Source organism: Macaca fascicularis, chromosome X (genome assembly GCF_037993035.2).
Source record: "Macaca fascicularis isolate 582-1 chromosome X, T2T-MFA8v1.1".
Lineage (NCBI taxonomy): Eukaryota > Metazoa > Chordata > Mammalia > Primates > Cercopithecidae > Macaca > Macaca fascicularis.
This window is the reverse complement of record NC_088395.1, coordinates 33,428,952-33,439,368: the sequence shown is the minus strand read 5'-3', so window position 1 is coordinate 33,439,368 and position 10,417 is coordinate 33,428,952.

The window sequence follows — 10,417 nt, the reverse complement described above, 5'->3', positions numbered from 1 at the left end:
CACACACCCATACCCCACACCCCTTAGGAAAACATTATTTCAGAATAGTGATATTGGCATATTTCACATATGCTAAATGAGTTATTCCTTATAATTTCATAATGTAGCTATGAAACGAGCTGTCTATTTACTTTTTGTGGTGGTGGGGGATAGCTTCACTAACAAACTAAATACCTAATAGAAATCTGAGAGGCAACATAAGATTTTATCAGTTTTTCTCATGAAAACACTTAAACTTTCTTGTGTTATAATTTCAAACCATAAATGCCCCAAGACAGGCAAACTTGGAAGTTTTAGATAAAATTATACTGTATAATTGATAACAATTACAGTTTCTTTTAACAAATACTGATTCACGATTAGTATTTTTTAAATACAAAATGCATTTTCCTGACTAGCATTTATTTACTTGCTAAAGACGTTGTGTAGGAGATTCAGCTAATCTAGTTTCTTACTTTGTGAAGAAATCACTCATCTAAAGTTAAAATATCAAGTATAAAGTCTACCCTTGGGAGAAACACACAGAGTGCCAGACTTGAAATATCTCCAATGTGCAAAATAAATAATATTTTCTTGAAATATCCTCTTATTTGAAAATTTGCTATAGAGTCACAAGAGGCAAGTTCCATTTGAGAAAGTGCATGCTATATTTTATAATAAAGCAGAGATGTGGAGCTGAGCACACAGCATCTTATTTCAAAAGTACAATTCAGAAGAGAGTTTTTACCCTTAAAATGCTGTGAAGACACGTAAAAATCAGCCAAAATTTCAGTATGAATAATATAATGTTTGGCAAGGAACTCTACTCTTGTTACACTTAGGAAAATAATCTAATCCAAAGGCTTTGCATCTGTATGGAAGAGCGAGTAGATACTGAAAGAGATTTGCAGATCCACTGTTTTTTGGGCAGGAAGAATGCTCGTTAAATGCAGAACGCTGCTCTGGCTCATGTGTTTGCTCCGAGGTACAGGTTTTGTTCGACTGACGTATCAGATAGTCAGAGTGGTTACCACACCGACGTTGTAGCAGCTGCATAATAAATGACTGAGAGAATCATGTTAGGCATGCCCACCTAACCTAACTTGAATCATGCGAAAGGGGAGCTGTTGGAATTCAAATAGACTTTCTGGTTCCCAGCAGTCGGCAGTAATAGAATGCTTTCAGGAAGATGACAGAATCAGGAGAAAGATGCTGTTTTGCACTATCTTGATTTGTTACAGCAGCCAACTTATTGGCATGATGGAGTGACAGGAAAAACAGCTGGCATGGAAGGTAGGATTATTAAAGCTATTACATCATTATGAATACAATTAGAATCTGGCCATGACAAAGCATATGTTTGAAGAAGCAGCTGTTGGTAGCTGGGGTTTGTTGCCGAGCTCTTCAAACTCTGCAAACAGTGTTGCTTTTACAGAATGGATTTTAAAATTGCCTTGTGCTGCATTAGATTTTGGGGAGGGGGTGTGCTTGCCTCCAACCTCAGGAAAACACTTCTGGGATAGAAATCAGTGTTAGAAGATTTTAGAATAAAGTATTGTTCAAGAGTCTAGGTTTCTTCAGGTAGATGATGACAGGGGGAAAAAAATCTATGGGGAAATCTACCCCAGCTTAGTTATATGCAGTTTAGTTGTAAGAACTGATTGATGTATTGGCATATTCAGACATTGAGAGAAATGAGAATGTATAGAATGTTTGGGTAGGTTGAAAATTGTTACACTTGGTTTCTATTTTATAAGGAGTTTGGCTGTCAGTCATTTCTCCTCATCAGTTTCTAGCTTTTGACATTTATTCAGTCATTCTGCATTATATGAAGAAAATATATCAATATCTCCTGCAGGGTTTTTCAACAACTCTAGCATCTGTTTCAGCTATTGAACTGTATTCACGTTTTGCCAAGTTGATGTCGACCCAGCTGGTCTATCATTTCTCGCTTGATTACTGCTCTTAATTTCTCTGTATCAGCTTGTTTCAGATAGGGCTTTGAAGGCTGTTAATGAAAAACGACAGAAATGATAAATTATTGAAAATGTGAGCATTTATTTATTTATTTATTTTGCCCTTTAATGAGTTTTGTCTTACATTCTTTCTTGCCTGCGTACAATTTTTAGGACGTTTTCTCTCTTTTGCAATATTTCTTTCCCCTACAATCAGTGGATTAGAATTATAAGTACTTTTAAGCAAATGGAGAATGAGCATGGACGGTATTTGGCTCCAAAAATAAAGTTTTTGGAGAAAGGGGAGCAATTTATGCTTTTTGTATAAACTATGCATCCTTTCTATAACCTATCTTCACATGCTGTCATGGGGATCTGTCAGTGACTGTAATCAGACTGAACATATTGAAATAATTTTTATCACCACTAGGGTAACAAGAAAATAAAACATTCAAACATTTAACAAGTGATTGTTTAAAACAGATGTTAAATAATATAGAAATAGATTTTCCTAAGTGTGAAAAGCCTGATTATTAACTGTCTATGTAATACAGAATCTTTCGGCTCTCTACCCAGTCTCCTCAATAGCCTGAGTAGCTAAATCATCCAAGTTAATAGACTATCGTATATGTACCTCTAATATGACCTTTCAGTGTACACAGTGCTACTCGTATGTGCTGTGCCTTTTCTGTAGTAATTGTAATATCCCAGTCAGTCTGGTTAAGGAACACTATTGACTGTTATGTAACTTTTTTTCTGAATGTTCTTCCATGGTTTTCAATTACGTATTCCTCTTAGAAAGGGTGAGTTACAAACAACATGTATTTAAATATCAGTAAATTAATTAGCAAGTGGTGGGCTAATTATACTAGGATTTCTCCAAAATAATTGCTAACTTCTGGTTTGAAAAATACTCAGGGATTTGGACGAGTACTTTTTAACCTTGAGGCATACATTACCATGGTTGAATATATCATTCATAATTCATATATACAGCAGGAAAGAAAATAGTTTTCTAGATGTATCATTTTAGCAGCAAAGAATTTTTTTTATAATGTGGCTCAGGCACTCTGATTATTTCCATTTAATACTTTTAAGTACTGTAGATGCTTTTGTATAGTGTGTTACAGAACTTGGTTAATCTTTGGGAAGCTCAAAGACTGACAGAATTTTGCATCCAAATGCTACAGGGTTATTTTGTGACTGGTTGAGAAAAATCAGCTCTGTCTACACTGTTGTTTTAAATACAGCCCTCTTTGGCCAATGTTACTTTTCAACTTTTTATAACTGTTTTAAGTGACAATTTGAGACTGTAAAAACTCTTTTACATTGCATCTTTAGTAGGACTCTCCTTTCGTGAATTGTCTCCTTTGAAAAAATGTGAGCTTCCTTCTAGCCTCACACTCTTGTTACCATAGTTACTTTTAAAAGAAGGTTTTTCTTTTTCAATGAAGATAGTGTAATTTAAATCCGCCACTGGAATCCCCAAACTATGTTTTTGTATTTGTTTATAGTTTAGGCTTGCTTCATTTGTGGTTACAAAGTGCTCTGTATTTGGTCCCACTGATGAATGGATTGGACAGACGCTAGGTGGCACTAGCTGTTGATTATTAATGAAATCGTAAAGTCTATATGCCACGCACCTGAAGAGCAGGCAAACGCTTATTGATAAATGCATTGTAAGAGCTGGAAATGTCTGCCAATATTTCTTGCTCTAAAACAGGGTCAGCTTGCAGAGTGATGAGACCACGTGAAGTCTTCAAATCCCAATTGCTTAATCCTGTGTCTTCTGAAGTGATTCAAGGGAGAAAAAACGATGAAGGAGAAATGCATATAAATAGAAAGAAGGTGTGAAAGAGAAGTGGGACACAATGAAATAGACTATAAACATTTTAATCTATTTTTAAATCCAGAATTAGTGACTTTTGTACATCTATGTGAGTTTTCCCCAGTTCTCTCAAACTCAGATTGTTTTCTCTAAGGCATTTATAGTCTAAAACAATTATTTATCTCTTTTAGGTAAGAATCTTATTGAACATCATTATTTTTTAAGTAAAAAATCTCCTTTATTTCTCTTTTTGTGATAAGACTATCAAGTGAAATTTTCCACATGAGATAGAGTAGCTGCCTCTCAGGTGTGTTGCTCTTCAGAAAGATGAGCAGGGGAAGACACTATCGGTTAAGAAATATGCTTTGAAATGTTTTGTCTGAGAAGCTTGCTCCATCCTATTATCCTCCCATTATCATATAATCCATCTTTTAAGAAGGAAAAAGCAAATAAAAACAAACCACTTAAGCATGTGCATACACATACACACACACACACACTCTCTCTCTCTCTCTTTCAAAAAAAAAAAAAGTCATAACTATTTAAAAAGAGAAAGCCACAACAATATTTTAGTTGGTCCTGGAGTTAATAAAGTGAAAAATAGGAAAGAAAGTCCATAATTAGATTGTGGAGAGTAAATAATTACTTAAAACTGGAAATATTTTTTCCAGAAAAATATGCAATATTTTTTCTTCACTGGGAGTAACTGACAATTCCTGAAGGTGAGATGGTTTAGAAAGAGTGCAAAGGTAATATATGCTGTGATTCTCCAATGTTACCTGAAAAATATGTAATATGGCTAGTTATCTTGATTACAGCATGGACTTTGGCAAAGATTTTTATTATGCCCATAAGGTGAAAATGGAGAAATGTTTTCTGTTTGACATAAGAGTCTGGCCAGTAAATCAGCTTGCTAAATTACCCTGCCTGTGATGTATCAATTAATGAATCACTGTAAACCAGGAAGAGGGCCTTTCACAGGACTATAGCATAGTTCTATAAAATTGGCTCCATCTGACTTGAACCTAATCTTCTGTAATGTGCTTTATGTCTCTGTTCTTGAACCTACTTGGCCTGTGAAATATTAATATCCAAAAACTGAAGCACGATCCAGATAGCCTGTCTAGCTGGGAAGGAAAACAAATACATTGAACTATTAGGGTGCCAAAGCATTATGACCACCTAAAAACTGTGGTGAGGGCAAAGAGAATAATTGTAATAGGAATAAATATAACATCCTAAGCTAAGGTTCATAAAATCAATCTGGCAAGTACAGGACCTGAGAGAGTTAAAGCTTAACAACAATTAATTGAATAAATCTTACTGATTTTGTTGGTCATCATTATTCTCAGTCATAATTCATATGACATCAAAATACAATGAAACAAAGCAATATTGTTGGACATGTGTCCTGAAAAAGGAAATGAAAAGATGAGAACAAATTTTAGAAGGATACATATATATATGGTGTGTCTGTATATATATATGATATATATGATATATATGGTATATGCATATATTATATATGGTAATATATACATATTTTAGAAGGACACCATGCTCTAAGAGGAACCTTAACATTTGGGGGTATGTTCAGTGAAAAGTGCCCGAATGCTATAAGGTCCTACAAACTATAACATTTGAGGGGCATGGAAAGTACTAGAAAAGTGAAAAGTTGAAGAATACTTGAAGGAAAAAAATAGATAAAATTAAGTTGATTTCAAATATTAGCTGTGCTATAATGCAGAAGAGGGTTTAGACTCACTTGCACCTTTATGGTAGCAATGGAAAAGTATTCTTCCAGTTAATGTTGTGAGCAGAGAATTGACTACTTTGTGAGACACTGCACTCCTTGTTCCTAAAGTGTTCAGTGTTAAGAATGGAGTTTCTGTAATAAATGGAAATTCAAGATGTCTGAGATAATTTTTAACTAAGAATCTGTGAGTCCAATCATTTCTTTTAAAAACATGTTCTTTTTTTTAGACACTTACTTTTCTGAGTGTCTCTACTCCACTTGCGTCATCCAGGCTAGGGGGCAGTAAATGATAGCCCACATGTCACATCTATTACTGTTTGACCAGTCAGTTAAAATGGTTTTCACATTTCTGAATTGTTTCATTTCAAGAATATTTCTGACACATGAAATTATATAAAATTTCAATTTAAGAGTCTATAAAGTTTATTTGGAAGACAGCCACACCCATTTATTTGTTTATATACTATATATGACTGCTTTCATGCTAAAACACAGTTAAGTACTTATGACAGAGACCATGTGGGCCACAAAGCCGGAATATTTACTGTCGGGCCCTTGATAGGAAAAGTTTGCTCGTCTCATCTCTAGACTATAAAGAAATTTTGTTTTTTGCTTATTGACTCAAGTATCTCAATAAGCAATGTCACAGTTAAATAACAGTTCCATACCATAAACAGAAATTGTAACCACCCATACTACTTAAGTACTAGAGACTTGGAAAAGTAGTTCAAATATGCAGCCTAACAGATAAAGATGGTTTCATTTGGCTGTTAGTCTATTGAGATAATTTACTTGTTGAGAAATGTTTATTTAATGTTGCTATAAAAAATTGAAGTTTCTGCAATCATTGACTTATGTATAATATCTGCCTAGTTAGACTCCATTAATCTTGCTGAATTTACCTATTTGGTAGGATTCAGTTATTTTTATTGCCACTTTTCTGTTAGTGAATGATTTCAGTAGACTTACAGAAAGGGTGAAAGTCAGTGGAAAACAAGGTAAAGTGAGTGGAATTTTCTTCTTGCAGCTACCCTCTTCTCTCTTTGTGGGTTTATAGACTCTCTCAGCAGTTTTGGAATTGCACAGTTTTAGAGACTTACTTTTATAACAATATGAGTGTGTTCTTGATCAAATATGTTCTAGAAGGGATCAAGATAAAATAAATGCAGTGCACTATAAAAGAACTATTAAGGGTTTTAGTAAATGATTGATAAGACATGCTAAATTTAAGAATTGGCAATGAGTCATTTATATTTTCCTGAACATAGGGATATGAGAAGGGATTGTTTTTTACATCATAGGAGAAACTATAATCAAATTCTAAGCATAAAGCTGAGGGGTTCTGAATTTACCACCAAATATTACAATCTCCATAGTTCCGTAACGTGCAACTAAAATCCACACATTTTTTTTTCTAGAGAAAGATACAATTTCTGCTCACTGGTAGCACTGGAAATTCCTGTAAAACCCATAGGATTCTTATTGTATTGCCATGAGGATGTTCCTCAGCAGCTATTTTGTGATGCCTGCCTCTATGGTAACAGATACAAGGCTTAGGGGTCTGAAAGAAATTCTTCCTGTTGGCATAGGAATATGGAGTGGTGAGGGAGACCCACTGAAGAGGATAAAACTGAGGAAAAGCAAAAGAGGCAATTGAGAAAAAGTTGTCATGGGGGAGTTTTTCTGTGTATTTGAAAACAATTTCATTTGCTCTTAATATATCTCTGAATGAAATAAGAACCAACATACAAGTAAAGTTTTACAGAAAGAAAGAAATCTGTGAAAGTATTGTTTCTCAACCATCTAGTCAATTTTATGTAATTGAAGTCACACATATTTTTTTCTTTAGTTGGCTTGCCTTTCACTACACAGGAAAAGATTGCTTCTTGCCTGAAATTGATAAGAGGACAGCTCTACCCCTGGCAAATTGAGATCTTGTTACTGCTATCAAAGATCTTGATCTTTTAAAGGACTTTCTTTTTCCTGATTCCAAGGGGAAGAATATTGAACTCTGGTTCACATTACTCATAATCACTGGGCTTCTCAGGGAATTATGAAAGTACACTAGCCTTCCAAGATATTCTTTTTTCAGTCTATTTCTCTTAAAGACCAGTAATAAATAGAACAAATATTACTGCTTATTTGAAAATTGAGCATTTTGTAAGAGGATGCTGGGTGAGATTTTGCGTTTTTACATGTTTTACTTTGTTTCTCTTATTAAAATAACAAAAAAGCAAACAAAATCTTCTAGAAGTTTAAAAATATTTGATTTTCCATTTATTTGACTTCATCTTACTTTCAGCTTAGCAAATAAGGACACATCATATTTGAATTGTTTTAGAAAGGAGATAAATATGACTCTCCTTTCCTTTAGATTCAAAGTATATGTTCAAGGTGTCATCAAATAGCCAAAAGTCTTTAAAATATTTGTGCTATGTAAATGTCCTTCAGGAAAACGTAAGTCAGAGGGAGGAGATGACTGTCTTAGTATAAAACTCTCATGTATTTGCAGTGTTAACATGAGTGTTGATGTTTTATTTATCTTCTTAACATGTTATATCTGAACATGTCTTCATTTCTTATATGTTAGAGTCAACAGAAAAAATAATAAAGTTACTGCAAGTAAGCAAAAACTCATAACTTGATCAATAAAAATTAATATTTTAGGGTTTGGAGATAAAGACACCTCAAATGACATTTTATAAGATCAAGTTAACAAATATTAGCATGCTTAAAGCTTTAGAGGAATTAAATCTTTTTAGGGTTTATTTTCTGACCTTGAGAAATTTATAGACTCTGAGCAGATATACCTTTTCACAAACTTAATCCACTCTATATCGATATTAGTAAAACGTAAGACAGTGTCTTCAGTACCTGTTCACACTATCTTTAAATTAAATGAAAAAACTCAAGTTAGCTGTAATGTTTCAGTATCTCCTTTGGTAGTTTTGGAAAGCAAACTTTTTAAAGAAAACTTTTTTTATAACTACATACATTTTGACCTATAGATACTAAATGCAATGTAAAATGAGACTTCTGAATAAAACAAGAATACTTTAAATATTCAATATATATACTACTTTTGAAAAGATGACTTAAATTATAAACATATAAATTATATGCCTAACATGACTGGCCTCTAAAAACTTGTTTTCTTGAGCTTTGGGGTTACAGCTTAAAGTGTACTGCAGTAAATAAGCAAATGGGTAAAAATATTGTCTAGACAAAAGTACTATGGGAAGTAAAAATGAGATGTTCTTTTGAGCAAACATTTATAGAGGAGGTACAGGATGACAACTGGAAATGTAGGTGGTACACAGAGATTAATTGCTGTCCGTGTAAACTTGAAGGTAAATGGATGGTGCTTATCAAATTTCCAGAAGAAATATTGACATTATGGTGCAATCTGAAGACAGGGTTATGAATACAAAGAGCTTAGAACAGTAGGGAAAATAAACTTATCAGCATCATTCGGCTCTGGTCATAACACTGTTACAACTGATTGTAACACTCCCAGGATAAAATGTGATAAGGACCATCATAGTCTGTTTTTACTAATACAGATTTCTTTTATACATGCTGTAAGTAGAATTGTTTGGTACAGCAACAATAAGCCGAATTATTGAAAGTGGCACTAATGCTAACCTGAAATTGTATGGGTTTTAGGGGAGATGTGGTACTCATTTATATTTTATGACAAGTATAAAAAGAAGGAGATTAAGTAAAAGCCTACATGTGATGGACACATTAGTGAGTAGGAATCTCAGCTTCCTCTCCCTTTGGCTGCTAACCCATTCATGGACTGGTTTTGGTGGCCACAGTGGCAGGAAACAGAGTCCATTTCTCCATTAGGTCATCCAGACAGGATTAGAGCCCACCAACTAAAATGACAGGTTGTTTCTGCTGCTTTTCATTCATCCAACAAATATTTATTGATAAATTCTAACTGCCAGGTTCTGTGCTAGAGCAAGATGACTAAGATACAGTCCCTGAGGAATTTAGACGAACGTGGTTTATGTGGATGAGAAGAGAAAAATATCTACAGTGACAGCTAAGCAGAGAGCAACAGCAACTGTGAATCCAGACAGTAAAGCTGGCTTAGGACAGAGCTAGAGGCTTCCAGAGTTCCTAGCATGAGTGATGTGAAAAAACTGCCAAGTCCATCAAAGAGCAAAATGATAACTGAACAGAAAGAAAGCAAATCCAGTGAAAAATAGTAATTCAAAGTAAAGGGTAAAGTGACATATTTGAAGTGTCACTTGAAATAAGAAGGAGCGTGCCTTCCACCTGTTGCTCATCTTCACTGGAATCAAACCTAGAAGGAAAATGTCTAGACTGGTGTAAAAGCCAGTTGCATATAATGATATTAAATATGATTAAAGCTAGCATGAGCATGACCATGCAAACTTTCAGGAGGATTTGAAAACAATTACCTCTCATTGGTAGTTTATGTACGTCTATCCCTAGAAACTCTTTCCTATGCTGTCTTTAGAGACCTTGTCATATTTTATCTCAATGCCTAACACTCTTTAATTAGAAGCTACCTGAAAATATTTCACCCATGTATAAAGTTAAATTAATCACAGAATCAGACCTCAGAGGTTACAAAGGAGGGCTGAAAGGATAACATCTTAGATAGAATAGATCTATTGCTAAATAAACCTATAACAATAAGAAATTGTATTAGATAATCCGTAAGGTTTTATCCAATTTCAACATCTTCCAATGTAATTGATCTCCAGCCTCACACCCAACTCCTCCTAGGAAATTAAAAAGACACAGGTAAACAAGATATTTTCTGAAGAACTGAATCATCCAGAAAGTCATTCTCTCTCAAGCGGTACATTTTCTAAAGAATTTAATTATCAAGAAAGTCTCCCTCTCTCCTTCTCTTTCTCT